This window comes from Crinia signifera, chromosome 9 (assembly GCF_055691185.1).
Source record: "Crinia signifera chromosome 9, ASM5569118v1, whole genome shotgun sequence".
In the NCBI taxonomy this organism is placed as follows: Eukaryota; Metazoa; Chordata; class Amphibia; order Anura; family Myobatrachidae; genus Crinia; species Crinia signifera.
In genome coordinates, this window is record NC_139225.1 from 75331924 (window position 1) to 75351474 (window position 19551).

At 46.3% G+C, this 19551-nt stretch overlaps 1 protein-coding gene across 2 annotated transcripts in view; it reads left to right on the forward strand.

Moving 5' to 3' along the window:
• The first annotated feature begins 9801 nt into the window (after positions 1-9801).
• The window catches only part of RLIM (ring finger protein, LIM domain interacting), a 40256-nt gene continuing 30506 nt past the window's right edge, over positions 9802-19551 (forward strand). Inside the window, exon 1 of one of the 2 annotated variants that reach the window (XM_083159253.1) lies at positions 9802-9933. The gene's annotated coding sequence lies outside the window, so the exon portion shown is untranslated. The remainder of the gene's footprint in view (positions 9934-19551) is intronic. The other variant, XM_083159254.1, reaches the window with a different exon arrangement.

A 19551-nucleotide genomic window follows, 5' to 3' on the forward strand; every position in this document is an offset into this window, starting at 1 on the left:
ACATACCACTTTCGGCCGCCTGCTCCACCTCACAGGCCTCCTCATCCTCCCCCTCTTCCTGGGCCTCCTCGGCCGGCACGACCTTCTCCTCGGCTGCCACCTCTGCCTCCACTGGCCACACAGCCTCCTCCACTCCATCACTTTCCTCTGCCACCCCTTCTTCATTCTCTTCCTCCTCGCCCATCGCTGGCTCCGCCTCCTCCTGGGCCTGGGGCGCCTCTGCCTCCTCCTGGGCCTGGCCCGCCTCTGCCTCCTCCCGGGCCTGCCTTGCTCGTGCACGTGCTGTGTTTGGGGAAAATCAAAAAAGTGCCAATTAGTGGTAATTTGTATTAAGCCTTATCAACCTATAAATGCAAAGGTTAGAAGTACTGATAATTGTACATGCAAACAGCTCCTCAGTGGCCTTTACAAAACACAGCCTGTAACATGGCAGGTATGCTGTGACATTTGGGCCATTGTAAGCATCACAAGCATTAATCCTCCCCAATAACATATTTTATGACCATTACAGGGTGTCAATCAGGAAGTAGCACTCATATATTGTATGCCATGTTTAACTCATGATCAGGCTGCTGACCTTAGTGTATTTAATAATGTCAGTTAAGCAATCATGTACAAATCCACATTTACTGTTGAAATACTCACATCTAGCAATGCTGGCCCTTATGGATTGAAGCCTCTCTGGCTCCCTGCGCCAGAGGTCGGACCACCGCCGCTCCAGCTGAGCGATGGTCCGCTGCACATGGGTGCGGGCGTATATCCGCTGGCGGGCCACCGCATAGGCAGAGCGTTTCTGCCTATTCGTTATGAATGGGCCCGCACGCCCCAGCCTGGTCTCCATAACGGAGACCAGTGTCCTCAGCTCGGCTGCAGAAAAGGGTGCTGCTCTGCCATAAGCCGCCATCTTAGCAATGGCACAAATCAAACAATCATGTGCTGTCATTGGTTGATCAGAGTGATATTTGGTATTAACTTTATTGTTCATTTGTACACTAACAGCGTGTATGCGCCCGAACAGACGGCTAACCCATTGCATCGCACACCCATCCTAAACAGTGTAAAATAAGATGGAAACACATTATATCTAATCTATAACATTCACCAAACATGGGTCTAAGCAACAGGTGAAATAGTGTGCATCTCTAGACACTTACACCTAACTCCACATGCTGCCATGTGTACACTTACCTTCTACTGGCCCCTACTACAGAGGTGGAATGAAAAGTAGCTAGCATCTAACCTGAATGTGGAGTGCTTTCACATGTGATTTGGATGCTAGCACTGATTACTTGTGGCTAAGTGGTGGACTGGATTGACATATGGAATGAGTAGTGTTAGTTGTACTACATAGCAAACAAGTGCACAGTACAGAAGTACATTCAAATATACATTGCATGTCTGACCTCAGTTGTATTTGGTCATTGGTGTTGGAATCTGCATTTAGCAAATAAATCAGACTTACTGAGTTTGCCATGTTTTTGGGAAATATTTTTCTACACCAAGGGGCGGGACGTATGCGCCGCACGGTTGACGCTGGCGTACGGGATGCGGCCGTACGGAACGCAGGTTGCAGCTGATTAACGCCAATTACAGAAATAGTATTTAAAGTTGTCCTAGAAAGGCAAACAGTTGTTGCAAACATGCCAGGCTCAGAGTCAGAGGAAGACCAGGTGGTGCAGAATCTCTTGGCACGCATGGAGGCCAACACCACCTATGTGCCCCTCAACCCAGAGCACCCAGATGGCCCATCCACATCAGGCCAATCAGCAGCAGGGCCATCCTCAGCATCAGCAGAATCATTGGGAACACAGCAGGTGGCTTCCCAACAGAGTAGCCAGGCCAGCACTTCAAGTACAGCAACCGGTGGCCGTGGCAGTGCCCGTGCCCGTGGCCGTGCCCGTGGCCGCAGTGGGGCAACAGAGGAACCAACCACAAGAAACATGGCATATGAACCGCGGGAGCTTGACATCCTGGTGACCCGGGCACGTGATTTAATTGAGTGCCCAGCGGTGAAGTTGACACACACAAAGAGATGGAAGATCTGGGAGGAGATAACGGCGGAGATTAATGCAGTGGCTCCACAAGTTCGTCAGACGGAGCACGTTAAGAAGAGGCAAGTACATGTGTGTTACATTTGAGTAGTACAAGTCCAGTAATGTTAACATTCAATATTAGATGGAGTTGGTCAATGGGTGTTCACGTTGCTTGGAGGCACAGACATGTTGGCCATGACATAGAATTGATAGTTATTGGAGGGTGACTGTTTTTGTATCTTCTAAGGGTTGGTTTGAAAAATGAATATAATGTAAGTTTGGTGTCAGTAGTCACATGTTGTATTATGTTTCAGATTGCAATGGGTGCTACAGCAAACATGAGTAGTTACATGTATTAATATGTACACTTTGATTGCAGGTGGCACGACTTCAAAGGCAACCTCAAGAAGAAATTGACCCAGCGGTGGGAACACAGCCACACCTCTGGGGCTGGCCCCATGCCATCCAAGCTGGAGCACACCCCCCTGGAAGAGATGGCCCAGTGCTGTATAGCAGTGGAGGAGATCCGGGGGGTGAGCACTATAGACAGTGAGTGCCCAGCGGAAGTGATGGCTTCTACGCTTGAAGGTAATTATTTGCCAGGCCATAAGTAGATGCTTAACATTTGGCATGGAATGTGTGGTAATTGGTAATTTCTCGTTCAACAGCATCCCCACCGCTTGGTCCAGATTCTCTTGAGGAGGCCATGGAGTCTGTGCCCCCTGGCCCCAGTAGCAGGCCCGTGCAGCAGCCGCCGGGATTGTCCGCGGCTGAATTGTCCATGTGGGGCCGTGTGCTGGATAGTATTGTGCAGCAGGGAGAGTCTGCATTCGAGCGGGTGCGTAGGGCCGAGGAGGTGCTGCAGGGTTTGACCACCAGCCAGCAGAGTATTGCTGAGAGCCTGCAGGCTATGAGTGCCAGCCAGCAAGCTATGAGTACCAGCCATCAAGCTATTGCTGCTAGCCTGCAGGTGCTGGCTGATCAAGCCCTGCGGCAAAATGACCTCCTCCTCCGCCATAATGAACTTATGGTGGAGCTAGTTACCAGCAATAGGGCCCTAATGTCACCCGCTTCGGGTGCATTACCAACACCATCACTCCCTGCTGCCAGAGGGGGAAGAACATCCACCCCCTCACCAGCATGTGCTCCACATGAGGCACCATCTGACTCTGGCCGTGGACGAGGCCGAAGACCTGCTGCACGTGGCAAGGAGCCTGCCAGGGGCAAACGTGCTCGCAAATGAACTTGTGTCCCCATTAATCTCCACCGTTATGTCTTCCCAAATCTTCCATTGAGCTGTGTGTGTCAGCATCCTGTGTCAACATCCGTGCCCAGGGTCACCACATTTGCCCGCGGTTCAAATGTCATGTTTGGTTCCCCTGTTGCCCTGTTTCGGCTACCATTACTGTGTGCTGTACTTGAAGTGTTGGTGCTGTACTTTTGTTGTGAAGCCACCTGATGTGTTCCTAATGATTCTGCTGTGGCTATTTCTTCTATATTATTTCTTTTTTGGCCTGTTATGGTCCCATTTGTTTTGTGTTGTTTTTTACATTTTTACCAAAGTGTCTTTAATAAATATTATTTTGGCCCCACAAATGTCTATATTAATTGATACATGCAGAAGTGCCATGTGTATTAGTATTAATAATATTAAGCTGTGTTGATTATTTGCAGTGTAAAAGTGTGTGACAAGTGCAGCATGTAATGTTCCCTTTAAGCTGCATGCTTCCAATTGTAGCAGTGAGAAGCGTGTAATTAACAAGTAATGGGTAAAGTATGTGATTGTATTGGGTTCAGGTGACATTGGTTGAGGTGCGTCCGTCCTGATTAGGCGTTCCGATTGCCTAGCGCATGACCGAGTGGTGTCCGCAAAGCAAGAGTAGCCTTTTGGACACTGCACATTTCTTGCCTTTTTGTTCGCGTGCATTCGGCGTGCTGTCCGAATGCACGCCTACCAAAATATGTGTACTCCCCCGTGTCCGCCCATGTTTCCGCCCAGTTTAGCCCACTTTGAAACTACGCCCCTGTGTCATTCCGCATGACGTCCATAACACACCCATATTGGCCGAATGATTGCGGTGCACATTTCTGTACGGTATTAGTGAGAACAAGTACGGAGACCATGCGTGGCACATGCGCGTTGCGTTCTCCACGCATGCGCAGACGGCTAAAAAACGCCATCCGAAAGAATTCGGAAAAGTACGCACCGATCAGAATAAGGGCCAGTATTTGGTAAAAATAAGTTATTGCTTTTCTAGAGTAGCTTATATTTATGAGAGCTCATTCAAGCTGGTTATCCCAGTCAGCATCATTTAAAAAGGTTATCACCTTATTGGCGTAATGTTGAGCTTGGAGAAAGGCTAAGTTACAGGGTGGTAAAAAGTCGTGAAGAGATTTTGCCTGTACATATGTTAATAATTTTTTTGTTTCTTTATTTGCGAGTTGTCTGATAGAGACACGGTTGTGTTGCCGAGCCATGTTGAAAATTGTTATTACCTATAAAGGGAAGATGTAGAGCAGTGGTGGCCAACCCGTGGCTCTTGAGCCTCATGCGGCTCTCCCCCTTGTAAAGTGAGGCTCCTGCTCCCACTGCTGCCCGCCGCCCACCGTCCGTCCCAGTCTCCCTGCTGCCGGTTCCCTGAATCCCTTCTCCTTCTGAGGGGAGGAGAGCACACATCGCGCATCTCTCCTACCCCTTACTGTGCATCCTTGTGACTGGGCCGTCTGCCAATCAGAGCTCGCGGGCCAGCAGCCAATCAGGAGCCGGCCAGCGAGCTTTGATTGGTGGACAGCCCAGTCACAGGGAAGTGAGGGGGAAGGAGATGCGTGGAGTGCTGTGCTCTCCTCCCATCAGTGACATGACAGGAGGACTGCAGAGGGACACCAGACTGTCCTCTCCCCGCCCGGCAGCAGCAGCAACAACGGTGAGTGCTGCTTCTGGGAAATTTGCACTGTGGGGGCATAGCAGTTTGTGGCACTGTGGGGGCATACCAGCTTTCTGGCACCATAGGGGCATACCCGGCACTGTGTGGTGCATACCTGGCACCGTGGGGGGCATATGTGTATCTGGCACTATTGGGGGCATATGTATATATGGCACTGCACTATTGGAGGCATATTTGTATCACACCCACCCAAGGGGTCAAAATAAACTACGCCCCTTTTTGTGGCGCATGCACCTTCGGCGTGCGCATGATGTCGGCTCTTTAGCTTGACTACCGATATTTTTCGGCTCTTTACCTCTGACCGGTTGGCCACCCCCTGATGTAGAGAGTATTGAGTATGTAATTTAGTTTTGTTACGTATCGTATGCCATGTAGACTATGTAGACATAAAGAGGGGGTTTGCCAATATCTGTGTAGATAGTTAATATTTGGGTAAATGCAGAAGGCTTGTTAAATTGAGAGTAGGAAGGAACATCTGCGCATGCCCATTACACATATTGCACACAATGTCCCACAGTAAGGCTTCTAATAAAAAAATGTAAATTACCTGCTTGCTGTCAGGGGTTCATTTTTGTTGCCAGGGGTTAATGCTCATTGACAAGGGGGTCACTGCTTGCCCCCTCCACTATGCCCGTCTTCGCATGGGCATAGTGGGCAGTTGCACCATAATAATTTTCTCCATAACAAACTCTTCGCTGCTGGCTGCTGCAGCGTTTGGAGCTCAGCTCCATCATCCCCCAGCTGGCTTAAGGAGTCCGTCCATGCTTCCCCCCACACCATGCTAGAAGTCATATTTGACTTTGCATCTGACAGGGAAAACACAGCGTTGGGAACACAGCGCTGGGAACACAGCGCTGCAGCGTTATCCAGAAGTGCGGGGATAGCTTAGCGCGGTGCTCCTTCTCAGATGCTAGAGGTCAAATATGACTTCTAGCGCCTGTCTCCTCTGGTCCCTGGAACAAGGACTACGGCGGGGGAAGGCGGCGCCGGCAGCTGTGGCGGGGCAAGGCAGTGGTGGCTGTAGCGGGTCAAGACAGCAGGGCTCAAGTCGGCGGCTGGTATAGCGCCGCAAGTCAGCGCCAACAGTGGGCCGGGCGGACTGGGCAGGGAGTAGTGGTCGAGCCACCTGTTTCGCTCAGGCGAGCTACCGGTAGCTCGCGAGCGACAGGTTGGCGATCACTGGTTTAATGTTAGGAAAATTAATTCCTCCCTCTTTTCTTGTTTTCTGTAGTATTTTTAAGCTAACTCTTGGTCTTTTTTTTGACCATATGAAATTTTTAAAAAGGTTAGGGATTTTCCTCTCATCAGATAGAGTAAGAATAATTGGAAGAACTTGGAGAGGATATAGAAGTTTTGGAAAAGTAATTAATTTGATTAAATTGGCTCTACCCAGATATGACAGTTGTAGATGTTGCCAACCTTCTAGTTCCACTTCAATCTTTGTTAGAGTGATGTTATGTTTGTGTATTAAAGATTGTGGATGTTTTTGGTTAGTGTTATTCCTAAATATTGTATATGAGAAGAGGCCCACTGCAGTTCTCCGATAGGTGTATTCGGTTTAAATGCTTGATTACCCAATGCCAAAGCTTTGACTTTGAAAGGTTAATCTTAAATCCTGAAAGCAGACCATATTGGTGAAGCGTATCAAACAAGGGTTCTAGGCTTGTCTCAGGATTAGAGATAAATATCAATAAGTCATCTGCAAAGGCTTGCACTTTAAATTCTTGATATCCAATTTTTGCTCCCTGTAGAACTGTCCATTGTTGTAGGTGACGTAAAAGAGGATCTAACGCTAGATTGAATAATAAAGGGGACAATGGACAGCCCTGCCTTGTCCTCCGTTGTAGTATGAAAGAGTTACTGAGAAGGCCATTAACTAATAGTTTAGTAGAGGGTTTGTGGTTTAAATATTTAATTATGTTTATGAAGGGAAGACCAAAGCCCCTGTGATCCAAAACTCCAAAGAGATATTTCCATAAAATTTTGTCGAAGGCCTTCTCTGCATCTAAACTCACCAATACTGTGGATTTGTCAGCACTGTTGGACGAGGAGGCCACAACTGCTATGGCCGAACGGATTTCCAAAACCGAATGTCGGTCAGTTGTGAATCCTAATTGGTGTGTGGTCAAGAGGTTTGGCATCATACCCTTCAATCTGTTGGATAATATTTTTGTTATTATTTTATAATCTTGGTTCAACACTGGTGCAACTTTTAAGTTGCAGGCACACTGCTCTGGAGCTACAGTCTGTACCCTGCATTCTGTGAGCCATTCTAGTGTTCTTGACCCAGGCTGTGCAAGTTCCAGGAGATTCCAGTTATTCTGCACCTAAGCATTACTAGTATACCTGAATAACAAGTTTGGTCCTTTAAGTTATCCCGCTACCCTGGTTCTGTTCTCCCTGAAGCCAGTTAGGCCCCTTTAAGTTCCCGTTATTACCTTCCTGGAGTTTCCTACGCCAAGTCGGCTGTTTGAGTTACCGTGCTGCCCAAGTCCGTTATTGTTAAGCCAAGTCTGCCTTTTGTGTTACGTTACTGATGCAATTTATACGCTAAGTCAGCTATCTCAGTTCCAGTTTCGTCTTGCAAGTCTCAGTGTCTCAACCTACATCCAGTCTCAGACAATCCCTGGCCATTAGTGAGTACTTCTGGCGAGGGGCCGCGACCTGCTGTCCAGACGCAGCAAAGTCCAAACTCCCTTGCGGGGGTCACTGGCAAAGACGGCTGGACAGTTAGATTCCACGCTCGTTAAGGAGTTTCATCAAACCTCACGGTCAGACCCTATATGCGCAGGTCCTATATCCTACCAGCAAAACTCCAAGCACCGCCAGTGCAGCCTGTCCCAGGACTGCAGCCAGAGACGGATCTTCAAACTCCACCTGCTGTGACACATTTATTGTTGCATCTCATAACACATTTGATCACGTGCCAAATAATTAGCTCCGCCTGTGAGCTTTTAAAATAAGTCAGTGAATAATGAGTGCACACGTGCACCTGCCAGGTGACCTGGAAAATGTACACTGTTGGTGGTACTTGAGGACCGAGGTTGAGAACCACTGATCCACACTACATATAACCAGGGCTTGCAAGGTGACATTACCCTGGCAACTTCTCAATGTCATTGTTACAGTATGTTAGCCAGGCACCCAATGCTTGCAGTGTGACATTACCCTGGCACCCCAGTAATATCACTGTTATATTAGTGAGCCACACAGTGCTTGCAGTGTGAGATTACCCTGGCATCCAAGTAAAGTCCCTATTATAAAAGCCAGGCACTCAGTACTTGCAGTGTGACATTTCCCTGGCACCCCATGATGGGCACGTGTAATGGGCATCAGGTTTGTGGCATAACGTGTACTGGGCATCACAGTGTGTGGCGTAACGTGTAATGGGCATCACAGTGTGTGGCATAATGTGTAATGAACATCATAATGTGTGGCATAATGTGTAATGGGCATTATGGTGTGTGTCGTAACGTGTAAGTAGCATTATGGTGTGCAAAGTTAAAAATAAATTTGAAGGATAAAAAAAATCATGATAATTAAGGAAGAAGGGGCGTGGCTGAGGTGGGTCAGATGATACCCGGGAAGCCACGCCCTCGGACCCGCGGATCCGCCACAATTCACCTAACATTAATGCCCGGTCCACACCAGGACGATGGTGCTCGTGAGCATGTCGTCACAGGAACGTACGACCCACTCACGAGCTGACGGCACGGCCGACCCGCTGCAAAAAATGCCCCTAATGTGATTGCGATCCGACTCACTACAATGGTAGTTTCTGAGATCCTAACTCATACCTCCCAACTGTCCCGCTTATCGCGGGAACGTCACAATATTTTACATTCCTGCGTCCCTCCCGCCGCTGGCAGTGTCCCGCGGCAGGGGGGGAGCAGTTGGAAGTCCCCCCCTGTAGTCCGTGAATAGACGCTGTGCGCATGCGCACAGCATCTATTCTTGCAGTCAGAGGGGTTGGGGGCTGGCCAGCAGCTCACAGAGCTGCTGGGCATGCCCCCACTGCGGCGAAAGACGGGTGGGCGCGAGTATAGGCCACGCCCCCTTTCTGGCAGACCACGCCCCCACAATTTGACGCGCGCCTAAGGCGCGCACACCGTCCCGCCGCCTTCCCAGGTGTTGGGAGGTATTCCTACCTGCAGCAGCTAGGATCTCAGAAAAGACTTATGCTGTGTACACACGGGGAGATATATTGCTCAGCCATATATGGCTGAGCAATATATGGCTGAGCAATATATGGCTGAGCAATATATTGCTCAGTTTTTCCTTTACATCAGCGACCAGAGATGGTCGCTGATGAAAAAGAAACTGCTGGGGGGAGCCCGGCAGTGGAAATCAGCTGGTTGCAGGAGCATGTTCCTGCGACCAGCGATCACCACAGGGGCAAAAACGGGAGCGCGCACCCGGCGATATATCGCCGGTGCACACTCCCATTGCGGGCAATATGGTCGCTCAGCGACCATATTTCCCGTGATTTTGCACTAAATCGCCCCCGTGTGTATGCACCTTAACCGACCCGCAGGGCCACGCATCGGATCGGGATCGCATCAAAAGGGTAGCGAAATGGCCCAAAACACGGCCGATTTACATACAATCGGTCGAGATTGTAACTAAATTGGCTCGTTTTGGGCCATATCGTCCTGGTGTGTACCCCACATTATGCAAGGGTAACATCCGCGCTGTACACTAGGTGGCGTATCGTTATTCGTGTCTAACGCGTTGCCACTACCAATATGGCGGTAAGACGTTGTCCTGACATAATAATGAGCCGGTAATCACGTGTTCTATCGCGTTACTTCCCAATTCTTCTTCCATGAAGCCACGCCCCCTCTTCTCACTTCCGGGCTGCCTTCGTAACAATGGAGAAGATGGCGGAGTAAGGAGAGGTCTGGGCGGAGGAGCCGGAATACAGCGGACAACGGAGCTAACGAGCTCTCTTCACGGTATGTGGCCACGGAAAATCCATTGAGGAGGTAGCGGGCGCCCTACAGGCCCTTTGCTGAGCAGCGGGGTGACGTATAGCGTCGCCGCGGTGCGTTGTGAAGTTGCGGGTTAAAAACTACGAGAGGCCGAGGCTTTTCCCGAAAAGGATAGGCCCGGTCTGTCCAACGCAGGATTCCGGGCAGCTCAGCTGTCGGGAGCATGATTACAGCGGGGAGCTTCCTTGATAACATGTCTCTTCCCGGCGTGTGGTGTCTGGGACGCTCCTTATATAACCACTATTATTGCTACATCCCTGTGCCTGCCATATTCCGTATGTGACCGAACTATACTCCTCTCTCTCTTCCCGGAGACAACAGCCACCACATGTACCGGGAGCGATTGTTACCGATAGAAGCGTCAGCAGGATAACCGTCCAATCTAGCATGTAATTATATAGTATTATAGTGTTTTCAGAATATCTATAGCTAGAGATATAATATATTTTTTGGTTCTGTCCATGTAATCTCTCATAACTGTAGAGGTCTATGTACTTGTTCCCAGGTGCAACATCATTTTAGTGGCGTGTGACATGCTCACGTTAGTGCTGGGGATGGCCTGCTCCTGTTGTAGCCACATAGTAATGACTGTGCAGTATGTTTCCTAAGCAACAGCGGTGTTCCTTTAGCAAGCAGCACCGTGACGTCAAACTGCATGTGTGATGGAATAAGATGGAATTCAGGAAATACAGCAGCGTCTGATCCCTTCCTGCTGTGTGTGAGAAATCGGGTCTGCCATGGCATGACTGATGCAGCTGTATGATTACGCAATGCAAGTGGCCTTTGCATAGTGTTTGTATTGCATGATGTTGGTTGTGCTATATCATTCCCTAATAATTTATTTGTGTTTCTATTTACATATATGTTTATATGCATGTACCGGTTCACTTTTTCTATTAAATGTTTTTCCTGAATGGTCAAATAATTTTCCGGCAAATGATGTCTATAGCAAATATTGGGGCATATTCAATGTCCTTTTGGTGAGCTGTGGCGGCGAGCGTTGCCGATAACTCCTGCTCATGTGTCAGTATTCAACTGACCCCCCCTGCATGCCCCGTTTCCACCTCGCTGCACTAGTGGCAAACCTCGCCATTCAGGGGAGTCTTCGCCAAATTCTGACTGCAAGGATTCCCCAAAAACATAGAAACCAAGACTTTGACAGCAGATAAGAACCACTTGGCCCATCTAGTCTGCCTTTTTTTTTAAACCTATTACCTCCATATTTGATCCTTATTGCTTTGTAAGGATATCAATATGCCTATTCCAAGCATGTTTAAATTGCTCTACTGTATTTGCCTCTACCACCTGTGATGGGAGGCTATTCCACTTATCTACTACTCTTTCTGTGAAGTAATTGTTCCTCGAATTTCCCCTGAATCTTCCTCCCTCTAGTTTCGATGCGGAACATAGAATAGGGTGAGCGGCTGGCGAGGGTGGCTTATTTTCGGCAACATTCGCTGAAAACAAGCCTCCCTCTCCGCAGAAACCCACATGCCGGCGGTATTGAATACCGCCCAATGTATAGACCAGTAGTTCCAAATAATTTTTGAATCAAGGCAAGCTAGAGTATCAAAAGCATAGGCACTCCTAGACCGAAAGTTTCATATGGAGAAAATTAGTATTAAATGAAGTAATTTGTGCTTATATATCATCCTTATGCAGCATACACACTGGGCTATTGTAGCCCTTTTTCTAAGCGGTCTGATCACTTAGAAATTAAGCACGGATCACTCAGTGTATAGCGACGGTCCCGCGCATTACCAGCAATGGGTTCGATTTTATAATAAATCTAGTCATCGCAAACAGTGGCTATGCCATTATCGCCCAGCACACATCGCTGGTGTATCATGTGTGCCCTGCTACATGACTTCGCTTAGCACGTAGACTTAGTTAAGATAGTCATCCTTCCCCTGACTAGGATATGATACTTGACACAGTGGTCCTGATTTAAAGGTAGATCCAACTGCATTGGTAAAAGTGGGTGCCATATGAACATATGGAGTTGATAGTATGCTAATGGCACTCTGCCCCCTGCACAACAGCCTATGCGCTGCTCAGCATTTCCTTCTGAAATGTACATCTGCATTTTCCTGACACACCCAATAGACTGTATTTTATTCTTTTGCAAGCTTTTCGAGTCATTACTCAGCAACTCCCATGCAACCTCTTTAGTCTGGGGAACGCGTACACTGTAGGTCAGACATGTCCAAACTATGGCCCTCCAGCTGTTATGAAACTACAAGTCCCATCATGCCTTGCCACAGTTTTGCTATTAGGAAATGCTAAAACTATGGCAAGGCATGCTGGGATGTGTAGTTTCACAGCAGCTGGAGGGCCACAGTTTGTACATGCCTGCTGTAGGTGTTTTACAAGTGCAGTAGCAGATAATGTACTCCGCTGCACAAACATTGGCAGTACATCCGCGTCTGAATTGTGCTTGTGAAAACAGATTTTTTTTCTATAAAGGTCCATACACACTGGGCAATTGACGCTGATATTGGCGGCAGCAGTGACTCACCCGTGCGATACGGGGGCCATGCTGTATTTTACAGCCTGGCCCTCATTCGCAATCCGCTCCCTCATCTGTACATACCCTGACAATGATGGGGTTGTTATCAACGCGTATAGGACGTAGGCAGCAGCGTACACAATGGGCGATAAAATGAGTGATCTTTTATTTTATTATCCCAATGTGCATCGGCTTTAGTGTTATGGTGCTTGCCTAGCTCATCTAAGGTTTTTAAGACCTTGATTTTCAGTGATAACATTGAATAAATTCCTTTTTAGATTTTAAAATGTTTACTTTTCATTGTAATATGTAAGAGGCAAGTGGCATTTGCATACTTAATAATTTATTATGTCATGTGATGCTTGTTTACAGTGAATTGTCAGTTTCTCTTTTCATCCCATTTTTTTTCTTGTGCTCCTGTATGATGCTCAGTGGGAATTCAATTGCTTTGTTGTGATGGGAGCTATTCAATTGCTTCTGCTGCTGGAAATGAGTTCCGTGGGAGCCCTGCAAATCACTGGGTGTGTTCCTGTTTTTTTAATGCTCGCATGGCAGTTAAGGCACCTAAAAGCCTGACTTGGGACTGATTTTTTTTTTTTTTTTTCTTGCGCTCAGCTGCACAGACAAATGAATAGCTTTGGATAGGATAGAAGCTTGTAGCCACAGTAAAACTATTGAATCCCCCACCCCACAATCACCTAGGTCAAGGGGACCTATTAAACTGCAGTATGGGTGACTTTATACATTGCTATTACTTCCTTTAGTACTACACTGATTGCGATGTAGATTATGCAATGTTGTGATTAATCTGTGCCGTTCTCACACTGGCTGGATGCCGAAGGTAAAGGCTTGCCCCTGGCTGGTGCCCTTTTAATACCTAAAGTGTGTTCATTTATTGTAAGTATCCACAAAACTATTATATTACCCCAATGTCGAAGTAAAGTTATGCTGGAGCATGAATGCAGAATACACATACTTTTGGCCATATTCAAATGCTTTTGTGCCGTTAGTGGGCCTCTAATGGAACTTTTCAAATGTGGCTCAGTTTGGGCACGTATGGCGAGTGGCACAGCATTTCAGCTTGCACCACCTGGAGTGTTGAGCTGAAATGTGCAGAAAGTCAACAGTTTGAGCTCTCATTGCACCAGTTAGCGGCTTAAATCAAAATTCTATTCAGACAGGATCGATTTACCTTCTCCCCACAAGCCACTTAATGCCCCTTTATGGTAAGCCTTTTGGTTTTATGGGCATTAGAAAAAGTAATTTTTTGTTACTATTTAGGCTAGTTCTCTCCTTTACTATGCCTTCTTCACCTGTCATACCTCTATGGCTTTTGACATAATATTTTCTAGTGCTTCAAATAAGACCTTGTGTGAAGCTTCTCATTACAAATCCACAGAGAAGACTGATCGATCCAATATGCTCGGACAACTGATGGACTGGATCAAGCAGTCATTTGTTTTAGAAGAGTAGTTTCTGCAGTTAGAGAGAGGGCATTATTCTGGTTCACTCTTTCTGACAAATAAAAGAAAAAAATTGTCAAGCCCTGGTTTAGAGACCGGTCCTTAAATAACGGATCCTCCAAGGTACAGGGTACCTCCTTGTAATTCATTGACTTATATATGTTTTTAAGCAAACTTTCCAACAAATCGAGATTGAAGGACCTCATGTCTACTTCCACTTTCCCCCGATTCTTCACCGGAGGGGTCCTCAACAAACTCAAATTCTTCTGAGGATCCTTCACCCTCATAGCTAAGACCTGCCTGGTCCCTGGAAAGATTAAGATTCTGGTTCACTCCTCCTGACAAATTCCTTCTTAGATGGACAAAACTATGCAGGGGGGCAGATGTAAATTTTGCAGAGAGAATTAGATTTGGGTGAGTTATTTTGTTTCTGTGCATGGAAAATACTGACTGCTTTATTTTTACACTGCAATATAGATCTCACTTTGAAGAAAAACAATGACAATTTTTAATCCAGGAGCCAGGATGGAAGTGTAGGAGCCAGACAAACTAAAGGTGCGCACACACGGGCTATAATCGCTGGCAATATTGACGCTGAACGACCATATTGCCAGCGATTGAAATGTGCACCGGTGAAAAATCGCCGGGTGCGTGCTCCCCTTTTTAGCCCCCTTATGATCGCTGGTTGCAGGAGCTTGCCACTGCGACCAGCTGATTCCCTCTGCGGCTCCCTCGGCAGAGGTTCCCTTGCATCAGCGACCATCTCTGGTCGCTGATGAAAAGGAGACACTGAGCAATATATTGCACCTTGTGTACACAGCTTTAGGGTGCCCATACATGTGCGTTTTGATTTAGATCGCATCTAGTTCAAAATGTATGCGATGTGCTACTGCAGTGTGCTTTTTGCACTAGATATGAAGTGATCTAGTTAAAAATAGTACATGCTGCAAATAGTATATTCTAGTATTATCGTGGCACTGACTAAAGTCTATTTATGCCTCCTTGAACTAATTGGGGACCGATGGTGTGCATCTGCATGGAGAAGGGGGGGCTTGGACCTTCGCTATCATTTGATAGTCGGCGACCATCGAATGATGGGGGTTCCCCAGAGCCTGCAAACGGATGGGGGCAGGGCAACAAATCAGCCAAAATTATCCCCCAAGAGTGCAGCACTCTAAGTGTGGTGAGTGTGTTTAAAGAGGGGGCGGAGCCAGTGGTCAAGGGGTGGGCTTAATCTTGGGTTGTGGAGGGCAGTATTTGGTTTGTGTGTGTGTGTGTGTGTGTGGGGGGGGGGGGGTTGTGTACCCAGAAATGCCCCTTGCATACGCAACTGGTCCCAACCTTGCTTGTAATTAAGGGAAGTTCAGGGGGATGTAGCTGCTGCTCTGCACGGCCGGCTGCTTGGATTTTGTAGTGTAGACTGCACACTAGTTGGCAGGAAGCATCGCCTTTGTCTGCCTCCTTCAGCCATCAATATGCATTGTTGCTGGGAAGGTGAGCTGCATTCAGGGCTGGACAGGGGACTGAATTTTGGTACCCTCCGATCTACGTGGACTGGGATGGCCCCCTGTCAGTAGTGTCTTCTAGATCCTCTTCAGTTTTGACAATTTTCCCATCTTGTCCTGGGTCCACCTATACCTGGAGGGGGAATATAAATCTGTGCTGAGCAAAGCGAGCCACCGTGCCTGAAGCATGCAAAACAGACACCTACGTGAATTACATATAAAATAAAAAAACGTTGTCAGGGCATCTAACAACTTCCGCCCTCACTGAACACCACATCCTGTAATCAAAACTGAAGGGTATTTAGTCTCTACCAATGGCTGTCCCCTTGTCACCATGCACCCTGTTCGGATCAAAATTAGACTCAATGATTCAAAGCATTTCATGAGGAAAGTCTGGCCACAAGATAGGATTCGGTTTTCCATACCTACCTCATTCAATCAGTCGTGTAGGGGAGCGAAGAGCTATCGCCTTGGTCATCCTTCTATTAGGAGAGGAAATTACATTGCAGCACTAAATGTTTTGTTAGATAGAAGGTTGGTGGAGGAGAAGCTGGTCAAGAAATTCTGTAGAGCCATTAAGAGCATACATCCCCCTTTTAACATCTTTGGGCGCTCCATGGGACCTGAATTTGATATTGACTTTTAATGAAGCAGCCATTTCAACCACTCAATATTTCACTTCTTACATGGAAAGTTTGTTTTTCTAGTGGAAATTACGGTACTCTTTACCTAGAACGGCGCCCGCGATAAAAAATCGCGGGCATCGCAGTCATCGTATGCACATAAAAAACCGGGTGCGACGCGATGCCCGCGATTTTCCCATAGGGATCAATGTTAAGTCAGATTGGACGTGATTTTAGTGTTCAATGCCTCAATGGCCGCGATTTTTACATAGGAAACAATGTTAAATGGGCCACAGAGCCCTAATAGTCCCCCTGAAGTTTTAAATGGCCCCCACAATTTTTAACGCCACCCCACGATCAACGTGAACCCGAAGCGTGGCGAGCGCATCGGTACGCGTCCTCCGACCTTTTCATACTCCCACTATCCACGTCGGCGTGGAGTTGAGAATAGAATAGTGTGGCGAGCGCAGCGAGCCACCGAGCCCGAAGCGTGGCGAGTGGACGCGGATACCTGTGAAGCCTGCGAAGGGACGCGTTTACCTGTGAAGGTATCCGCGGGGCTCGCCACGCTTCGGGCTCGGTGGCTCGCTGCGCTCGCCACACTATTCTATTCTCAACTCCACGCCGACGTGGATAGTGGGGGTATGAAAAGGTCGGAGGACGCGTACCGCCGCCCCTCGCGGGCTCGCTGCGCTCGCCACGCTTTGGGTTGACGTTGATCGTGGGGTGGCGTTAACAATTGTGGGGGCCATTTCAGACTTTAGGGTGACTATTTGGGCTCTGTGGCCCATTTAACATTGTTTCCTATGGAAAAATCGCGGGCATTGAGGCATTGAACACTAAAATCGCGTCCAATCTGACTTTTAACATTGATCCCTATGGGAAATCGCGGGCATCACATCGCACCTGTTTTTTAGTGCATACAATGGTCGCGATGGGCACCGTTCTAGGTAAAGAGTACCGAAATTACATCGGCCAGGAGAGTGAGTGAAATCCAGGCTCTCTGAATAGAAGAACAAATAGTGGTCATGAGGACGCCTCCAGACTTTCTACCAAAGGTTATATCTGCCTTTCATCTCAACCAAGAGTTCTCTTTACCTAGTTTCTATCCGAACCCGATAGATGAAGAATAGGGAGCTTGGTACATGTTAGACCTGGTGCGGGCAATATCTATGTACATTGAGAGAACCAAGGTTTTTAGAAATACGAACCATCTATTTGTTATACCAGAAGGAGCTAGAAAAAGTTTGGATCTGGCAAAACAGACGATTTTGGGTTGGATTGGAGAAATGATTGTATTTACTTATAACCAAGAAGGCAAGTCAGCACCTCCAGTAGTTGAGGCACATTCGACTCGGTCAGTACCCACATCATGGGCTAAAGCATCAGTGACTGAAATTTGTCAAGCGGCAACATGGTCGTCAGTCCATACTTTCACTGATCACTATGTGTTAAGTCTCTACTGCCCACTTTGGAATTCATGGTCTCCAACAGGCTTTGTCAGCAAGATAAACATCTCCGTCAATAAATCATTATTGCATGCATAATGGTCTCTTTCCATATATATATATATATATATATATATATATATATATATATATATATATATATATATATATATATATATATATATATATATATATATATATATATATATATATATATATATATATATATATATATATATTCTAGCTAGCTTTGGTATGTACCAGTGTAATGGCGTGTTAGTTTTGTAAATGTATGACTCCAGCATGTCTAACTTTTGGTTTCTACCTATTGACTGTCTGACTAGACCAGGGGTAGTCAACTCAAGTCCTCGAGAGCTACCAACAGTTCACGTTTTCCAGCTCACCTCGCAGGTGCACTCATTACTGACTGACATATTATAAGATCGACAGGTTGAGCTAATTACTTCACTTGTGATTCTGTGTGGAGATCTGAAAATGTTAACTGTTGGTAGCTCTCGAGGGCTGGAGTTGGCTATTCCTGGACTAGACATGGCCTGTGAGCTATACCACACTATATGGGTATATAGTCAAGTTTTGATAAAGAGTAAACCGAATGGGTCTGAAAATCCCTGTGTTAGGTAAGAGTAGGAGCATATAACCGGGCTCAAATTTTTTTAACTTAAAATGTAGGAGCCAGATAAACTAATAATGACAGTGTGCGCCATAATGCATGTACCACTTGCCATAATGTCCATTATACCATATGTTACATATAAAGTGCCATCCCATTTTAACCAGCCTTGGATGTATATGATACAGCTATGATTATGCAGGACACTTAATAAATTGGGTGTATTAAATAAACTACTGCCGCTATTTAGATGTGTGTACACAAATCATTGCTGTGTTAAATCCCAGCAAGTATAGTTCAAAACAAACCAGAGACAACCTAGTGCACGGCAACACGGTTTCTCTTTTTAGTGTTTTTTTTTTTTACATCACCAATTGCTAGTTTGAGTCTAGCATTCAACTGCAACTCTGATCACCTCTGACAGAATTCTTTACTGTCTCATGTTATAATATAACTGCAACATTTGTAGCAGTACTTTGTTTGACTTCAATGTAAAAGTGAGAGAGAGTTCATAAAATTGTTACATCTCAGTCATTCCAAAAGGGGTAATATTCCCTCCACAACAGTTCTAACTGCACTACATTAAATTCTAAAGATTCTTTTAATCTACCTGTTATTTTTAAATAATTATTCAAGAGGTGACCTAGAAAATATTATTGGTGTTTACTTCTAGACCCTAGAAGTTATGACATATCCTGCTTCTTGATTATAGTTCTGTGGATAGCCTGAAATATACCCCCTAAGAATAGCCAATACACAATAAAGACACTTCGACAAATACATTTTTCTAATACCCCTTTCACATTGCAGCTGTAACACGGTATATTGCCGTTTTTTCAGTGCTTTAAAACGGTTCCAGCTGCAATGTGAAAGCTACATTGTCAATTTACCGGTTACAGAAAACCGGTATTTTGACACGTGTTAAAAGCAGGATCCTACACGTTTCTGAGCCGTTTTCCCTGCAGTCTGAACAGCTCAGAAACGGTATTTGCCACAAATGATAACCACACTTGATCCCCGCCCACAAGCAGGAAAAAAAAATGTAAAATGACATTGCATGGCTTTCTATGGGTGAAACGGGTTGAATCTGAAAGGTACAAAACGGTATTTAAACTGCAATATACCTTTACATCATGCAATATGAAAGGGGTTTAACTGGCTTTTGACCAGTTTTAAGACACGTTTAGAAAATCGGGTTGAAAGCAGGTTTTTGCAATGTGAAAGTGGTATAAAGCAATTTAATATATAGTGTCAGTGTTTACAACCTACTATCACATTGTAAAAATCATTCAAAATACAGTGCGTAGTCAGTAAGCCACAGATTTTAGACACCTCTCATTCCTTCACTGTCTTCACTTGTCATTGTTTCATGTGTTTTAGATTTATTTCGCTTGTTTTTAATC